Source organism: Schistocerca americana, chromosome 4, assembly GCF_021461395.2.
Source record: "Schistocerca americana isolate TAMUIC-IGC-003095 chromosome 4, iqSchAmer2.1, whole genome shotgun sequence".
NCBI classification, from domain to species: domain Eukaryota; kingdom Metazoa; phylum Arthropoda; class Insecta; order Orthoptera; family Acrididae; genus Schistocerca; species Schistocerca americana.
Genome location: NC_060122.1, coordinates 145695649 through 145716239, shown reverse-complemented (window position 1 = coordinate 145716239; position 20591 = coordinate 145695649).

Genomic DNA, 20591 nt, shown 5'->3' with positions numbered 1-20591 from the left:
GTCTGTAGCACGTCATCTTCGTGGTGTAGCAATTTTAATGGCCGGCAGTGTAGATGTAGAATACCATATCTCTTAAGAGACTCGCTCTAGAATCCCGCAGGAGACACCAATGGCATTCTAATTCACCCTAATTGTCGTTTGTTAATGACAATAGGCATCGTTACGTTTAAAATGTGTTTGCAAAAAAAAAAAAAAAAAGAAAAAAAATTAACAAATAAATAAATAAATTCTGGTACTAAGTATTATTAAAATCCGTTTATTGGCGAACAATACGGGCCCCGACCATCAGTCTGTTATCTATTATGTGAAAATCGCACATCAACAGCACTTTGCAATTCCCCAGTATTTACGGTGCAATTTCACTCTGTGTATGTGGCGTGTCTTAGCTGCCTCGCGGTGTATGGGTGTGTAGCGGCGGACGTAGGGACGGCAAACACCTGGTGGATCGCTGCGCGTGCATCGTGTCTGGCAAGGTGTGGGACCTCGCGCCAGGTCAGGTCGCGCTGTCGAATAGAGAGATTCCCACGGGGCGTGTCGCAGAGCACACATGTGTGTGTAGCGGCCGCCGCTAAGTGGCAAACAACAGAGGGACGCGGGCCGCCACACGACGCAGCACTGCGCGTACAGCTTCCCGGAAGGCGCGTGCGTCAGCCGGTGCTCGGGCGTCATAGGGAGGTCTGCCCGGCTCTCTCCACCGCAGGGATCCCATCTCTCGTCGCCGACAGATACACGTCGCAGCAGCACTGGTGGCCATCAAAATTGCAACATCGTGTACGCGGCGTGCTACAAAATTCAAACTGGTGTCGAGTGTACCACATGCTAGGACTTCGCACTTCAGCGGAACCTCACACATTAAATTATGTTAGTATGGGAAGACCACACAGCGGGTTAGTCATTCAGAAATAGCATTTCTGTTTTGGTCGTTTTTGAGAAGACCGAGATACACTGAAGCGCCAAAGAAACTGGTACAGGCACGCGTATCGAATACAGAGACGTGTAAACAGGCAGAATACGGCGCTGGGCTGTGCAACGATTATATAAGACAACAAGTGTCTGGCGCAGTTGTTAGATCGGTTACTGCTGCTACAAAGGCAGCTTATCAAGATTTAAGTGAGTCTGAACGTGGTGTTATAGTCGGCGCACGACCAATAGGACACAGCATCTCCGAGGTAGCTATGAAGTGGCGATTTTCCTGTACGACCATTTCACGAGTGTACCGTGGATATCAGGAATCCGGTAAAACATCAAATCTCCGACATCGCTACGGCCGAAGAAAGATCCTGCAAGAACGGGACTAACGACGACTGAAGAGAATCGTTCAACGTGACAGAAGTGCAACTCATCCACAAATTGCTGCATATTTCAGTGCTGGGCCATCAACAAGCGTCAGCGTGCAAACCATTCAACCAAACATCATCGATATGGGCTTCGGAGCCAAAGGCCCACAATTGAATCCTTGATGGCTGCACGACACAAAGCTTTACGCCTCGCCTGAGCTCATCAACACCGACATTCAACTGTTGATGACTGGAAACATGTTGCCTGTTTGGACGAGTCTCGTTTCAGATTGTATCGAGCGGATGGATGTGTGCGGGTATGGAGACAGCCTCATGAATCCATGGACCCTGCATGTCAGCAGAGAACTGTTCGAGCTACTGGAGGCTCTGTAATGCCGTGGGGCGTGTGTAGTTGGATTGATATGAGACCCCTGATATGTCTAGATACGACTCTGATAGGTGACGCGTGTGTAAGCATTCTGTCTGATTACTCACATCCATTTGTGGCCATTGTGCTTTCAGAATGACTTGGGAAACCGCAGTAGGATAATGCGACACCCCACACGTCCAGAATTCCTACCGAATGGCTCCAGGAATACTCTTCTGAGTTTAAACACTTCCCCTGACCACCAAACTCACCAGACGTGAACTTTATTGAGCACATCTCGGATGCCTTGCAACGTGCTGTTCAGAAGATATCTCCACCCTCTCGTACTCTTGCAGATTTATGGGCAGTCCTGCAGGATTCACGGTGTCAGTTTCCTCCAGTGCTACTTCAGACTCTAGTCGAGTCCATTTTATTTAAGTTGATCTAATTAGTGCCATCAGGCTCTCTCTTTCATCAGACCAAGGTTTCACATATATTGTACCTCTTTTACCTCGTAGTTACCTAAGAAATAACAGTTTTGTAATTTCTTAAAATTTTCCGGCGATTTGGTGTCACCTCGTGGAATCGGGTGTACTGCCTGTGGTCTGCGGCCTCCCAACACAATACGGAACGTCATGGGACGGGCGTCACCGGGGAAAACAGCGGAAGCGGGCGCGGACAGTGGACGGAACGGTTAGAGATAAATAGCACCGCCAGAAACGGCCACCGCGGGCGAGTACAGCGCGGGGAACACCAGACACCGTCCAGGCATAAATATGAGACACGGTCACCTTGTCGACTATCCGCAGGATACGCCTGATGAAGACGCCGAGTTACGACGTCGAAATATTGTGTTGGGAGAAAGCATACCACTGGTAGTAGAACCGATTTCACGAGATGAATAACAACTGTAATATAACAAATTGTATTAAAATGATGTGAGTGTCTATGCACGCCAAGTGAGTAAACAATACTGTCTATGAACTAACATAGTTAATACTGTCAGTATTTGTACCACTACTGTTGCTGCCACTAACATTGATAATAATAATAATAATAATAATAATAATAATAATATTTTTTCAGTACAAACAATTTTTTGACAGGAACCAGAAACTTTATTAAATTTCTTAAGGCGTTTATTAACGATTATCTGAACAGTTGCAGAATTCATACGAAGCAAATAATTGCAAACCTTACACATAGCCGGCCGAGCGGTTCTAGGCGCTACAGTTTGGAACCGCGTGACCGCTACGGTCGCAGGTTCGAATCCTGCCTCGGGCGTGGATGTGTGTGATGTCCTTAGGTTTGTTAGGTTTAAGTAGTTCTAAGTTCTAGGGGACTGATGACCTCAGAAGTTAAGTCCCATAGTGCTCAGAGCCATTTGAACCATTTGATTCCTGATTTGAGTTCCAGAGGCATCTCCGTGACACAAGCCTCTTCTTCGAACCAACCGGTAACACATCCAGCAGTCCGCCTCTGAATTGCTTCTATGTGTTCCTTTAATCGGACCTGGTACGGATGCCAACTACTCGGGCAGTATTCAATAATAGGTCGCACTAGATTCCTATATATCTGTACAGATGAACAAAAATTTCCCATCCATTTACCTGGATGACGGCGTGTAACCATCCAACCATCAACATAGTGTAACAAGAAATGCGATTCATTCGGTAGGCAACACGTTTCTATCGATCCACGGTGAAAACTCATAGATGGTGCGCCCTTGCAGTTGTAACCGACGATGTTGTTGGGTCAACACAGGAACACGTAGGAGCTCCATGTTCAACAATTGCCGTAGGACTGTATCGTCAGATCTGCCACAGATCGCTGCCTTTCCTGGATTACACACTGGGGATACTCCAACCTCCAAGTTTTGTGACGAGACGTGGTCGTCCAATACCCTACGGCGTACTCGTTATTTCAACGTCGTTCAAACAATTTCCCCAGGTGCTCACAACAGTAGTACGCCAAAGACAGCCAGTTTCACCGTTTCCGAGATTCTGAATTTCGGCTGAAGAGCCACAACAATATACCCTTTGTCAAAACAACTTGTATCAGTGGATTTCCGCATCTGTGGCCCGTATCTTCGCTATAATGACTGCCCATTCCACTCTCTTCCGCTTACATTATTTCCTTACTGCATCACGTGCTCGCAATACCTCCAGGAGACAGTCAAGCTCGCCGAGGGCAATGGTCATAATGTTTTTACTGATCAGTTTATATATATGGGTAAGATGTTTCTTGACTATATACAGGGTGGTCCATTGATCGTGACCGGGCCAAATATCTCACGAAATAAGCGTCAAACGAAAAAACTACAAAGGACGAAACTTGTCTAGCTTGAAGGGGGAAACCAGATGGCGCTATGGTTGGCCCGCTAGATGGCGCTGCCATAGGTCAAATGGATATCAACTGCGTTTTTTTTAAAATAGGAACCCCCATTTTTTCTTACATATTCATGTAGTACGTAAAGAAATATGAATCTATTGGACCACTTTGTGATAGATGGCGCTATAATAGTTACAAACATATGGCTCACAATTTTAGACGAACTGTTGGTAACAGACAGGTTTTCTAAATTAAAATACAGAACGTAGATACGTTTGAACATTTTATTTCGGTTGTTCCATTGTGATACATGTACCTTTGTGAACTTATCATTTCTGAGAACGCATGCTGTTACAGCATGATTACCTGTGAATACCACATTAATGCAATAAATGCTCAAAATGATGTTCGGCAACCTCTATGCATTTGGCAATTCGTGTAACGACATTCCTCTCAATAGCGAGTAGTTCGCCTTCCGTAATGTTCGCATACGCACAGACAATACATCTACATCTACATCTACATCTATACTCCGCGAGCCACCTTACGGTGTGTGGCGGAGGGTACTTATTGTACCACTATCTGATCCCCCCTTCCCTGTTCCATTCACGAATTGTGCGTGGGAAGAACGACTGCTTGTAAGTCTCCGTATTTGCTCTAATTTCTCGGATCTTTTCGTTGTGATCATTACGCGAGATATATGTGGGCGGTAGTAATATGTTGCCCATCTCTTCCCGGAATGTGCTCTCTCGTAATTTCGATAATAAACCTCTCCGTATTGCGTAACGCCTTTCTTGAAGTGTCCGCCACTGGAGCTTGTTCACCATCTCCGTAACGCTCTCGCGCTGACTAAATGTCCCCATGACGAATCGCGCTGCTTTTCGCTGGATCATGTCTATCTCTTCTATTAATCCAACCTGGTAAGGGTCCCATACTGATGAGCAATACTCAAGAATCGGACGAACAAGCGTTTTGTAAGCTACTTCTTTCGTCGATGAGTCACATTTTCTTAGAATTCTTCCTATGAATCTCAACCTGGCGCCTGCTTTTCCCACTATTTGTTTTATGTGATCATTCCACTTCAGATCGCTCCGGATAGTAACTCCTAAGTATTTTACGGTCGTTACCGCTTCCAATGATTTACCACCTATGGCATAATCGTACTGGAATGGATTTCTGCCCCTATGTATGCGCATTATATTACATTTATCTACGTTTAGGGAAAGCTGCCAGCTGTCGCACCATGCATTAATCCTCTGCAGGTCCTCCTGGAGTACGTACGAGTCTTCTGATGTTGCTACTTTCTTGTAGACAACCGTGTCATCTGCAAATAGCCTCACGGAGCTACCGATGTTGTCAACTAAGTCATTTATGTATATTGTAAACAATAAAGGTCCTATCACGCTTCCCTGCGGTACTCCCGAAATTACCTCTACATCTGCAGATTTTGAACCGTTAAGAATGACATGTTGTGTTCTTTCTTCTAGGAAATCCTGAATCCAATCACAAACCTGGTCCGATATTCCGTAAGCTCGTGTTTTTTTCACTAAACGTAAGTGCGGAACCGTATCAAATGCCTTCCTGAAGTCCAGGAATACGGCATCAATCTGCTCGCCAGTGTCTACGGCACTGTGAATTTCTTGGGCAAATAGGGCGAGCTGAGTTTCACATGATCTCTGTTTGCGGAATCCATGTTGGTTATGATGAAGGAGATTTGTATTATCTAAGAACGTCATAATACGAGAACACAAAACATGTTCCATTATTCTACAACAGATTGACGTAAGCGAAATAGGCCTATAATTATTCGCATCTGATTTATGACCCTTCTTGAAAATGGGAACGACCTGCGCTTTCTTCCAGTCGCTAGGTACTTTACGTTCTTCCAGCGATCTACGATAAATTGCTGATAGAAAGGGGGCAAGTTCTTTAGCATAATCACTGTAGAATCTTAAGGGTATCTCGTCTGGTCCGGATGCTTTTCCGCTACTAAGTGATAGCAGTTGTTTTTCAATTCCGATATCGTTTATTTCAATATTTTCCATTTTGGCGTCCGTGCGACGGCTGAAGTCAGGGACCGTGTTACGATTTTCCGCAGTGAAACAGTTTCGGAACACTGAATTCAGTATTTCTGCCTTTCTTCGGTCGTCCTCTGTTTCGGTGCCATCGTGGTCAACGAGTGACTGAATAGGGGATTTAGATCCGCTTACCGATTTTACATATGACCAAAACTTTTTAGGGTTCTTGTTTAGATTGTTTGCCAATGTTTTATGTTCGAATTCGTTGAATGCTTCTCTCATTGCTCTCTTTACGCTCTTTTTCGCTTCGTTCAGCTTTTCCTTATCAGCTATGATTCGACTACTCTTAAACCTATGATGAAGCTTTCTTTGTTTCCGTAGTACCTTTCGTACATGATTGTTATACCACGGTGGATCTTTCCCCTCGCTTTGGACCTTAGTCGGTACGAACTTATCTAAGGCGTACTGGACGATGTTTCTGAATTTTTTCCATTTTTGTTCCACATCCTCTTCCTCAGAAATGAACGTTTGATGGTGGTCACTCAGATATTCTGCGATTTGTGCCCTATCACTCTTGTTAAGCAAATATATTTTTCTTCCTTTCTTGGCATTTCTTATTACACTTGTAGTCATTGATGCAACCACTGACTTATGATCACTGATACTCTCTTCTACATTCACGGAGTCGAAAAGTTCCGGTCTATTTGTTGCTATGAGGTCTAAAACGTTAGCTTCACGAGTTGGTTCTCTAACTATCTGCTCGAAGTAATTCTCGGACAAGGCAGTCAGGATAATGTCACAAGAGTCTCTGTCCCTGGCTCCAGTTCTGATTGTGTGACTATCCCATTCTATACCTGGTAGATTGAAGTCTCCCCCTATTACAATAGTATGATCACGAAACTTCTTCACGACGTTCTGCAGGTTCTCTCTGAGGCGCTCAACTACTACGGTTGCTGATGCAGGTGGTCTATAGAAGCATCCGACTATCATATCTGACCCACCTTTGATACTTAACTTAACCCAGATTATTTCACATTCGCATTCGCTAATAACTTCACTGGATATTATTGAATTCTTTACTGCTACAAATACTCCTCCACCATTGGCGTTTATCCTATCCTTGCGGTATATATTCCATTCTGTGTCTAGGATTTCGTTACTGTTCACTTCCGGTTTTAACCAACTTTCCGTTCCTAATACTATATGCGCACTATTCCCTTCAATAAGAGATACTAATTCAGGAACCTTGCCCTGGATACTCCTGCAGTTTACCAATATTACGTTGACTTTTCCTGTTTTTGGTCTCTGAGGACGGACGTTCTTTATCAACGATGATAATGTCCTCTCTGGTAAGCCGTCAGGTATTTTATCGTTTCGCCCAAGGGGGGGGTCCCTCTAACCTAAAAAACCCCCGTGTGCACGCCACACGTACTCTGCTACCCTAGTAGCTGCTTCCGGTGTGTAGTGCACGCCTGACCTGTCTAGGGGGGCCCTACAGTTCTCCACTCAATAACGGAGGTCGATGAATTTGCAACCATTATAGTCGCAGAGTCGTCTGAGCCTCTGGTTTAGACCCTCCACACGGCTCCAAACCAGAGGACCGCGATCGACTCTGGGCTGACGCATGTTGTCAGGCGTTGTCGGTGGATCACGGTAGCAAATATCCTACAACTTTCCCCACAGAAAGAAATCCGGAGACATGAGATCCGGTGAATGTGCGGGCCATAGTATGCTGCTTCGATGACCAATCCACCTGTCATGAAATATGCTATTCAGTACCACTTCAACCGCACGCGAGCTATGTGCCGGACATCCACCATATTGGAAGTACATCGCCATTCTGTCATGCAGTGAAACATCTTGTAGAAACATCTTGTAGTAACATCAGTAGAACATTGCGTAGGAAATCAGCATACATTGCACCATTTAGATTGCCATCGATAAAATGGGGGCCAATTATCCTTCCTACCATAATGCCGCACCATACACTAACACGCCAAGGTCGCAGATGTTCCACTTGTCGCAGCCATCGTGGATTTACCGTTGCCCAATAGTGAATATTATGCCGGTTTACGTCACTGCTGTTGGTGAATGACGCTTCGCCGCTAAATAGAACGCGTGCAAAAATTCTGTCATCGTTCCGTAATTTCTCTTGTGCCCAGTGGCAGAACTGTACACGACGTTCAAAGTCGTCGCCATGCAATTCCTGGTGCATAGAAATATGGTACGGGTGCAATCGATGTTGATGTAGCACTCTCAACACCAACGTTTTTGTGATTCCCGATTCTCGCGCAATTTGTCTGCTACTGCCCACCTATTTGGGCATCACCATTTGTTGCAGGTCGTCGTTGACGTTTCACATGTGGCTGAACACTTCCTGTTTCCTTAAATAACGTAATTATCCGGTGAACGGTTCGGACACTTGGATGATGTTGTCCAGGATACCGAGCAGCATACATAGCACACGCCCGTTGGGCATTTTGATCACAATAGCCATACTTCAACACGATATCGACCTTTTCCGCAATTTGTAAACGGTCCATTTTAACACGGGTAATGTATCACGAAGTAAATACCGTCCGCACTGGCGGAATGTTACGTGATACCACGTACTTATACGTTTGTGACTATTACAGCGCCATCTATCACAAAGCAAAAAAAGAGGTCCAACTAAAACATTTAAATTTCTTTACGTATTACACGAATATGAAATAAAAAATGGGGGTTCCTATTTAAAAAAACGCAGCTGATATCCGTTTGACATATGGCAGGGCCATCTAGCGGGCCAACTATAGCGCCATCTGGTTTCCCCCTTCAAGCTAGACAAGTTTCGTTCTTTGTAGTTTTTTCGTTTGATGCTTATTTCGTGACATATTTGGCCCGGTCACTATCAATGGACCACCCTGTATACATACACGCACATATATATCAAACAATGGAAACTCCGGGTTCAAATATCAACAATATAAGAAAAAGGATAGATTGCTACTCTATGTAAAGGAGACTAATTGAAATGCAGACAGGCATAACGAAAAGATTGTTACATATTTATTCATATAAGCGGGTACACCTCACAGAGAGGTACCTGTCATCTCCAGCAGCTCGAACCGGAATGCTCTGCCGAAGATGCAGTTACGTGTGTGCGTTAGAAGCACTTGCTTGTGTGAATGAATGTGTGTGTTTTCTCTGTCATGAAAAAGGATTTGGCCGTAATCTAAATCGTAACAGACTTCTCATTGTGCCTGCGTGCAGCACAGTGCATCACCTTTACGATGAGTAACAATCTGTCCTGCGAAAGTAAGATGTCTCTTGATTCGTTTTGAACACGGTCCCTTGCTTTGACTTGGATTTAACTTCTGCAGGTACCAGTTTTAGCGGTGACCCTCAATCATCTCAGATAAGTGTTGTTAGCTCGAGAAGCCTCTTAACACAGAGGATCATTTGTTGTCAGACGTATGAGACAGGTAATTGTAAAAATGAGTCCAGTTATAAGGTGGTTATAATTTCGCACCTTACAAGCACTCATTTACATACTTTGCCGTGGTCTACAACCACAATTGGGTATCATTTGTTAGGTTGTACATATATGAATATTTAAAGAAGACTGACATTGTCACGTACGCCTTGTAAATAACTGTTAACGCTTTTTGCATGAAAGGTGACGGAGTGACTTTATTATCAAAACGGCGTAATGAATGATTGCCTATACTAGTACAGGTTGGAACGCCAGTGGAGATGAAACGGCAGGCGGAACTCAAGCCCTGGATGGAAAAAAGCCCACACAGTTGTGCTGGTCCTGCTTGACACAGGAAGTGCCAAGACGGACAGTCTGGACACCTGGGAGTGGAAGCACAATACAGTGGCGGCTGACCGAGATTATAGGTAGGCCGGAAAGATTATACTTCGGAAACTATGAAAATCTTAGACGCAGCTGAGAGGAACGAGGAAGCATCAATTCGGAATTCACGCAGGCTGGGTTATTTCCGGCGATTTTACTCAGAAGCGTACCATTGTATGAGTATAGTTATTTCCTCGCAAACTTTCAGCGCTGGACGACAAAAGACTAAAATATGGTTAGTCGGCGTTCGGAAGAATCTGTAGAGAGGAAGAATATTCCATGGTTTCGAGAAGATGATTTGTTTTCTGAGTTACGAGGGTGAGGAGCCGAGCCTTGCTGGGTATCCAGAGGTGGAGAAAAGAAGTATTTCGTTTTGGGCGCCTGTGTGTGACAGTCGCTCAGTATCAGCTTTGTTGGTACAGGCGGACTTGCTGTCTTTGCTTTCAGGAGAGTTTATAGTTAGAACGGTAGGCACTGTACTGTTGAGAACTTATACGATTGTGGGCTTGGCCTCCGGGTTGGACGTCGTCGTTGAATACGCAGTGTTCAGTGACTGAGAGCACTTCTTCTGCCTTTACTTAAGTTGAGACATTATTTGATCTCCGTCCTTGTTGCTGGGAGTTCGCGTTTCTCATCTGTAGAACGCAGAGAGGGGAAAACAGCATTTGAGTGTATTAGTCATAGGACCGCCTTCTGCCGTCCACGTGTTTCAAAGAGTTTTATTTTGTGGCTGGAGTTCTTCCATTGTCGAAGATATGTACGAGAACCATCACTCCGACGAACCGGACGCAGTACATACAGTGATATTGCTATTTGCTTCGGCTTATTAGGGATATACAGCTAAACAGCTGTGATCACGCTATTTTATTTCCACTGCGGTTCCATACCACCGTAGACCATCTTTGAAAGTAGTGTCTTCTAGTGTTTGGTATGTAGATGATGTCAGTCATTTCGCCTTATTTATGTTAGACCACGTGGCCGTAAAAAGGGGCAGAGATGGGCAATTCATCAGCAATTTTCAGTCACGAAATATAGACAATTGTAAAATAAAGGGTTGTGTTTTAATTTACAATAAATGTATAATAAGAAACAACGTTTATCATTTAGTAGTATTAGTTACCTTAATCATTCATTTATGTTGAGATTGTAATCTATATGTTAAAGAGCATTAAGAGATCCTAAGATCTGCTTCAGGCGGTAGTCAGACAGGGCCAAATCATCATTTTAGCATTCAATATTTTCCATTGCGCACATGCATTTTACTCCCGCCTGGAGGAGCATCCTGGACAGTGACTGTTATCCAGTTAAATAAAAGAAAATAAAAAAAGTCATATTTTAGGTGATGAGTTTCTCCTCAAAGACAGATCTGTCACAGATCAAAGCAACTGATATACAGGGTATAACTAAATTCCCTATACAGACTTCGAGGTCTTGTAGTGGGGACCAAGACGGTTAAAGGTAGTATAGAACGCAAGTCCGGAAACGTATCGTTTTCCCAGAACAAGCAAAATACCACAACACGTTGCTCTCTGACCCCTGGTGCTTGTCGTCTGGATCCACTTACAAGAAGGACTCGATGTGACGACCACCGTTGTCATCGCAGATTGGTACCTATATACCATGTCCCAGTACTCACGATCACTGGTTCTCCAGCATTAGCCACAGCCATAATGTGAATTAGTAGTTTGCTCTCGGATGCCACAGGGCCCTCGTAAATAAAGGATATCATGTGACCGCATGTGGTACGCCATCAGGGAATCGCAACAGTGCGGCACCTGTGAGATGTGTAAAAGAAGAATGTATGCCTCCTTCACACGTCCATTCAGGTACACTGCCCAGAAATTCAGACCATATAACTCTTGTGGGAATCGAGAACATCGTCGCTGGAGAAATTGGTTTCTTCCGTTAAACCAGTCCGCTGTGGGAAGTTGGGCACGTCGAGACAACAGTCCAAGAACGACGTGCAGAAGTGGACTCGTGACGTAAAATCGTTCGGCTGCATTAGGTGTACCTTCTGCAGATGTTTCGGTTATAGCTACAGCTCATGCGGAACATCTCAGACAGTTTGGTGATCCACGTTCAGTATACCTGCTATGTTTCTGGTACTCGTCGTCACATCCTCTTCCACTGCATGGAGTACAGCCTCTTCAAACTCGGGTGTGTGGCTTCGGTGTGGAGCACCACAGTCCGCTTTGCTGATGGTGAACTCACCCGTCTGCTGGTACACCGTAGCAGAGAGCGTCTGCAAAGGTGTCTGATGGTGTGCAAAACCCTCCGGCTACATCCGACGGTCATCCATCCCATTACACGGAGTTTCGTCGTGCAATACCATCATGTCGGCGTATTTCGCAAACGTTTAGTTCACAATAGTCAACAGCAACACACTAAAAGTGAAACGCACATACAGCTTGCATTCTGTACTGTAATGAATGACAACTACCTAGAACAGTAGGGGAGACCTGGGCACGTCTATGCGGATTTCTCTTCAGAACTTTTAAATCTTCTTGGTTAGATTTACCGCGTTTAAAATTATTTAATCTTATGACATGGTTATTAAAGTATAATTTCGAACAGAACATTACATTTAAAAGTGGAAAGTAATTTTATATAGCCTCAAACAAATAGGGTTTGTAAATGTGTCCCGGTAATGGTGCACTTTTACGCGTTTATGCAGGCACGTTTATGCATATCATACAGCGCAGTATTGAGAGAACAAGGTACACTACTAATCTTTCCAAAGTACGTTTTGTTTGTAGCAGACAAAATTACAGTCGTACTTACGCTAATTAACACCGTAATACAGACAAACTTTACAGATAGTTGACAATTTTTTTTGCAAACTTCCACCTCTTAGCATAATATGGTCTACATAGAGTCTAAATGTTAATTTAGATGTCTATATGTCATTATAGTCCTAGTTGAAATTTATGCACACACAAAATTATGTGTTTTCTGTAGCACGATCGTCGTGAGCCTATCTTCTACATTCAAGGCACATTCTTGATAGCTTTTCGAGTCAAGTAATAAATACACTACTGGCCATTAAAATTGCTACACCACGAAGATGACGTGCTACAGACGCGAAATTTAACCGACAGGAAGAAGATGCTGTGATATGCCAATGATTAGCTTTTCAGAGCATTCGCATAAGGTTGGCGCCGGTGGCGACACCTACAACGTGCTGACATGAGGAAAGTTTCCAACCGATTTCTCACACACAAACAGCAGTTGGCCGACGTTGACTGGTAAAACGTTGCTGTGATGCCTCGTGTAAGGACGAGAAATGCGTACCATCACGTTTCCGACTTCGAGAAAGGTTGGATTGTACCGCACCGCGATTGAGGTTTATCGTATCGCGACATTGCTGCTCGCGTTGGTCGAGGTCCAATGACTGTTAGCAGAATATGGAATCGGTGGGTTGAGGAGGGTAATACGGAACGCCGTGCTCGATCCCAACGGCCTCGTATCACTAGCAGTCGAGATGACAGGCATCTTATCCGCATGGCTGTAACGGATCGTGCAGCCACGTCTCGATCACTGAGTCAACAGATGGGGACGTTTGCAAGACGACAACCATCGGCACTAACAGTTCGACGACGTTTGCAACAGCATGGACTATCAGCTCGGAGACCGTGGCTGCGGTTACCTTTGACGCTGTATCACAGACAGGAGCGCCTGCGATGGTGTACTCAACGACGAACCTGGGAGCGCGAATGGCAAAACGTCATTTTTTCGGATGAATCCAGGTTATGTTTACAGCATCATGATGGTCGCATCCGTGTTTGGCGACATCGCGGTGAACGCACATTGGAAGTGTGTATTCGTCATCGCCATACTGGCGTATCACCCGGCGTGATGGTATGGGGTGCCATTGGTTACACGTCTCGGTCACCTCTTGTTCGCGTTGACGGCACTTTGAACAGTGTACGTTACATTTCAGATGTGTTACGACCCGTGGCTCTACCCTTCATTCGATCCCTGCGAAACCCTACATTTCAGCAAGATAATGCACGACCGCATGTTGCAGGTCCTGTACGGGCCTTTCTGGGTACAGAAAATGATCGACTGCTGCCCTGGCCAGCACATTCTCCAGGTGTCTCACCAATTAAAAACGTCTGGTCAATGGTGGCCGAGCAACTGGCTCGTCACAATACACCAGTCACTACTCTTGATGAACTGTGGTATCGTGTTGATGCTGCGTGGGCAGCTGTACCTGTACACGCCATCCAAGCTCTGTTTGATTCAATGCCCAGGCGTATCAAGGCCGTTATTACGGCCAGAGGTGGTTGTTCTGGGTACTGATTTCTCAGGATCTATGCACCCAAATTGCGTGAAAATGTAATCACATGTCAGTTCTAGTATAATATATTTGTCCAATGAATACCCGTTTATCATCTGCATTTCTTCTTGGTGTAGCAATTTTAATGGCCAGTAGTGTACAAAGGCCATCTTCTTCATCAAACTTTTGCAGGTTATAAGAGAATAAATAAGAACTGGGTAGAACATTCGTCGAGACGCTAAAAGACGCTTTGGAAGGAATAGTTCACGATAGGAGATTGAGAGAAAGGAGGAGATCCAAAATGACAGAGGGCGTGAAAGTTAGCGGGGATTACACGGACCTGAAGAGGATTGCAGAAGACAGGGGAGCGTGAAGAATTACCGCGTGAAAAGATGCCTTTGGGCAGAACGCTAATGATGACTTCAGGAGTAGGCCTATTCACATTTTTCCTTGTTATTGCTTTTAGCAGTTTTTTGCCCTTATCACTCCCTGTTCTAACAAACGTGGTCCTTTCTGACTGAGATTCATTAGATTCGAGAAGCTTTTTCTGCACTTTCTACCTCTGATTCTTCTGTACCATCAATTTTTTAGACTCCAACTACTGTTGTCTTAAAGTTTTCTGACCTGGAGTATCAGTCAGGATGGCAACGCAAAATAGTGCGTAAACGGGCCCCAAGAGAATTGCGTATACGTGCCCCACCACAGCTGGTAAATGTGCCCCACCACAACTGCCTAGCGTGCCCTATCGTCATGTCTGAATAAATTTCGAAATTAGAGTGGTAACTTTCAGGCTTTCACATTATACCAATGCACCTCGTAAAGTGAAATAATCTCTTATAAACGACCATATATTTGTCTATTCTCTATTCAAAAACGTGTGTCCCTAGGAGCATCAATACTTGAGTAACAATATTTACCCACCTTGCAGATGTTCAAATGTGCGTGAATTCCTAAGGGACCAAACTACTGAGGTCATCGGTCCCTAGATTTACACACTATTTAAACTAACTTATGAGAAGAACAACACTCACACCCATGCCTGAGGGAAGACTCCAACGTCCGGCGGGAGGGGCCGCTCAATCCGTGACATGGCGCCTCTAGCCGCGCGGCCACTCGGCGCGGCACTCACCTTGCAGAAAGACACAAACGTATTCCTCGCGCTAAGCTATTCACTCAACGGGTGCCTTGAAGTTTGTGAGAGCCATCAGCAGATGAAAGTACCAATCTATGTTTAGTAGCAGCTGCAGTTGATTTCCACATCCGCACGAATACTCGCAAAACTCAATTTGAAAATAAACTAGAATTCTTTTGGAACGCTTTTGTTGGAATGTAGATTACTTTACAGAATAAATTACTTTTTTCCGCTGAGACCAAATGTGTTGTGTACATCTTTCTAGTATGCGAATACAATTCGATTCACGTTTATTGGTCCTCAGCTCATGGTTTATTCACAAGCCTTGTTGTTTAATTGCAAGAATTTAGCCCTACACAATTCATTCGATGTGTCTATAGAGATGTTGGCAATAGCAGCACAACTGATTACCGTAACTCTCGTTATAAATTGTGTAAAGGAGAATTTGAGTGTATGAATTGACAAGGGACTTGAGTATAACTGCGTAACAGATTTTGAATGAACTTTTAAAATAAAATCTCTTTTTAACCTTACAGTAGAAACATATGTTATTCTGTTTATGAGTTTAAAACTCTAATAATGCATATAATTATTTCCTAAGTAACACGAAATTATGAGATGGAGTTCATTAAGCTGGGACTATTATTATGAACTTACCGTCATTTCTACTTCTGTAGCATAAACTTCAAATGCTAGTCACTGCAAAATCGTTGGGTGCATTTAGTATTACTTCTTAATATAAATGGGAACTCCGGCTTCCACTTCACTTTTCAAAGTAGTTCGTGGTCCCTGGATAATTATAAATTCTTACGTAAATTTCTTACTCAACGTGATCAAAGTAAAACGAAGAAAAACTGCATAACCATACTTGGTAAGACTGCCATATTGCGTGCACGAATCACATGCTAGCCATCACATTGCCTGGAATTTCCATGTGACCAGGGATCAGCTACCGATCACTGCGGTTTGCCCACACGCGCGCAACCTACGAAGCGAGCGGTCGTCCATGCCATCAGTGCTTGATTGTTGGTTCCTTAAGAATCGCAGTCACCGAAAAGTAACATTCTCAGAAATCACTGATATCGGAAAGTCACAATTTAGCCCGTCCCCAATCTTAACCTACTGCTCGCGGAGACGATTTTCACGCTCTGTCAGCGAGAATTGTTTTCAAATCCAACAGCACAGCTTTCAGTCAATTCAGAACCATCCTTACGAGTTCTCGAGAGAACATAGCGAAGGGAACTGCGTGAAATGGACATTTAGAATCTGGGACGTTGCAAAAGATCATTGCTGTCGTCGGTACATCTAGCTGCTCGCTTTCAGTGGGCAAAATAAGACACAAACCGGACGGAATGCGACGGTAGGGATATAGTGTGGTCGGAGAAGGCGCATTTTGCCTCTTTAGAAGCAATGAAAGCCTTCGAGTGTCCGCTGAGGCGATTAGCGCATACTGTGTGAAGGGAATAGTTCAATCCGGAAGTGGTTTCACGACGTTTTCGCGATGTTTCGTGCCATGAACTGCTCCTCTCCCCCTCCCCTTTCAGGTCACCGTGAATGTGAATCAGGACATTCGTTTTAACATTCTGGGTGACTACGTTTTGTCCTATTTTCTGTATTTTTGTAGTGAGTATGTCCTGCTCACCCCGTCTTCCAAGATGACACCACAACAACTGTTCTGGTGTGATGAACATTCAGGTGTAGTGTTGCACCTCGATCACTCCCCTAAATCCCTTGACCTTAATCCCACAGAAAAGTCTAGAATGATTTGGAATAGCGGATGAAACGTAACAAGCCGCGTCCCCGTAATATGGTATCTCTACGGTATCTAATGATCAACGAGTGGCTTCAGCTGGCCATGGCGTACCTGAACAAACTTGTGAACTCTCTGCCTCGCCTAAATGACGTTAATATCAAGATCAGAGAAAGGGTAGGACGGTGGTCTAGCGTGGTATCTCTCTCCTCCGGTATGAGCGATTTTTTTATCTGGTGTGCTTATTTACATTGCCAGCTGGGCTAAGGCGACGAGTGACTGATAAAAGCCCCAACCAAGATAACTGTCAGTTTGTGTGGAATTGTGTAGAAAAATACCACACCGCAGTTATTAGTGATATTATACGCGTTGCTGAAACTCTGAATCGTTACTGACGAAAGAGGCTCGTTTTAACTAGTCTGCATTTCAATCGTTCAAAATACGTTGGTGTAAACACAGGGAATGAATGTTGTATTAGAGAGCTTCTAAGATATAAATACAGATGAGTGAACATTTGCTTGGAAGAGGAGATGGTGATACATTCTTTTTTTACATCTGTCTGTGTTTTCTATTTATTAGTAAGGTAATAAAGCTAGTACAGTTGTGTTTAGAGGGAATGTATTGCAAAGTAAATATCACTAGAGGAATATCAGAGCATTTTGTAGTCATAAACGGTCTTAGGCAAGGAGACACATTATATCCAATATTTCTTTGTGTAATTTTAGATAAGACAGACAGAGAACATCAAAAATTAAACCAAGCTGTGATAAAACGGGGTAATATCACAATAAATCGACTTGCATGTATGGACGATGACGCTCTAATAAGTTGTTGCAAAGATGACTTGCAATTGATGACAGGTCCTCATACAAGTATTGCAAGAAAAGCGGGATTACAAGTTAACGAGTAGAAACCTAGGTACATGATCAAACCGCATTGACAGCTGATAAATACACTTTTCAAGCAATTCGCATATTTAAATATTTGGGAAGCATTTTAGCGTGCAGAATAGAACGGAAATTGAGATTAAGGCAAGGATCGCTGCGGTAAATACATCATACTTTGGCTTACGGGACGTGCTCTGCACTAGAGCACTTTCAACGAGTTTCAAAATCAGACTATACCAGAGTACAATTCTCCCAGCAGTTTTATATTGCTCAGAAACATTTACATTAAGCAAAACAGATAAGCAAAAACTGCTTATCTTCCAGATAAAGAAATCAAGGAAAATATTTGGCACCAGGAGGGACACCCACTCACAATAATAAAGGATATTTAAAAACCAGGAACTGGCAATCCTGCAGTCACAAGCTGATATTGTCCGAAGGATGAAGAAAAGAAGATGATGTGGACTGGACACTTAATTAGCATGGAAGAGGAAAGACGAGTAACATTCTCAGGGTCCGGGGAAGGAAGAAGGGGCCGAGAAAGGACACCGACAAGGTGGGGGGATGATATCAATAGGGGTACGGACGCTACATTTCCTTACAAAGAAAGAAGAAAGGGCGAAATGTGAAGATCATAGATTCATTAGTCTCATGAGCGATTCCTCTAAAATATTTCTGAAACTCGTCCATCAAGGTTACAGGAAAAATGTGAGAAAATCACTGGTGAGACGCCGCTTGGGTTTAGGAAAGTTTTAAGTAAAGAGAAGTAACAGTTGCACTACAAGTTCTAATGCAAAAATGCTTTGATCAAGATAAAAATGAGGCCTTTCTTTCATTCATTATGAAAATGCCCTGGATATATTTCAGCAATTTGAACTTACGAAAATTCTGAAAAGAATGGATATATTCGTAGATCACAAGAACATGCGTGTATTAAGATTATATATTGCATCAGTCCGATGATGAGGTCATTGATCTGGTCAAAACCCTTAGTGGAGTGCGACAAGAATGCTTTCCGTCACCTCTGTTCTTCAATATGCAATCAGAGAGCACAAACCAACGCCGACAATGATGGTTCATGTATACAATCCAACATCGCAGGCCAAAGATGAAGAGGCAGAGAAAGTACGTGACGATACTGATGGAGTAATGTAGTGTGCAAAGGGAGATGACAATCTAATAATCAGGGGGCACTGGAACGCAGTTGTAGGGGCAGGAACAGAACAAAGGGTTGCAGGAGAATATGCGCTTGACAGCAGAAATGAGAGAGGAGAAAAACTGAGTTCTGCGATAAATATCGGATGATAACAGCAAACATTCTGTTCAAGAATCACAAGAGGAGGAGGTATACATGAAAAGACCCGGAGACACGGGGAGATTCCAGCTGGATTTCATCATGGTCAGGCAGAGATTTCGAATTCATACATTGGCGTACCCAGTACCAGATATAAATGCAGATCACAATTTAGTAATGACGAAGAGTAGACCGAAGTTCAAGAGAATCGTGAGGAAGAATCCGTGTGGGAGGAAGTGTGATACTTATGTACTGATGAATGATGAGATGCGATTGAAGGTCGCTATGGATGTGGATACTGCCGTAAGGAATACTAGAGTAGCTGACATGTCGAAAAAGGGCAATCACAGATGTTGGACGGCCAATACATGTACAAGGAAAGTAACTCCTAAGGTACCTTGGATAACAAAAGAAGTACTTCAATTGATCGACGAAGAAGGAAGTACAAAACGTTCAGGAATGCAGCAACATAATGCCACTAGGAATAGAATAAGTAGGATGTGCTGGCAATGGGAATTCCACTGTCAAACGAAGAGGACCGAGCAATATGTGGAAAGATTACGCTGAAGATTGATACCAGAGGAAGAGCTTGTCTGAAGAGTGACTTTCGTGAAGAAGAAATTGGAGTCAATAGTGAAGACATAGGGGATCCAGTATAATAGTCAGAATTTAAAAGAGCTATGGAAGAATTGAGATAAAATAAGGTAGAAGGGATAGATAACATTCCACCGAAATTTCTAAAATCAGTGGGGGAAATGGCAACATTCCACCATTCAGATTGGTGTGTAGAATCTAGGAGACTGACTAACATCAACAGTCTTTCGGAGCAATATAATCCACTCATTTCCAGAGACAGCAAGGACAGATTAAGTGTAAGAACAATCGCAATATCGGCTTACGAATTCACGCAACCACGTTGTTGGTAAGAACAATATACAGAAGATGGAAAAGAAAATTTGGATCTGTTAGAATACCATCAGCTGGCTTTAGGAAAGGTAAAGAGACACCTATCTTGAAGCTTGATAGTGGAAGCAAGACAAACGAAAAATCAAGACACGTTCATAGGATTTGTCGACATGGAAAAAGTGTTCGACAATGTACGGTAGACAACGTCCGAAATTGTGATAAAAAATGAGTAATCTGTGGGAAAGACCAGAAATATACAATATTAACAAGAAGCAAGAGGGAACAATAAGACTAGAAGTCCAATGACGAAATGCTATAGTTAAAAGGGGTCTAAGGCACGGAAGCAGTTTTTCGCCCCTACATTTCAGTCTATACATCGAAGAAGCAATGACGACATTAAAAGAAATGTTCAAGAGTACGATTAAAATTCAGGGTGAAATCACATGAAGGATAAGATTCGCCGTTGCATTGCTGTCGTCAGTGAAAGAGAAGAAGTGTTTAAGTATCTGTTG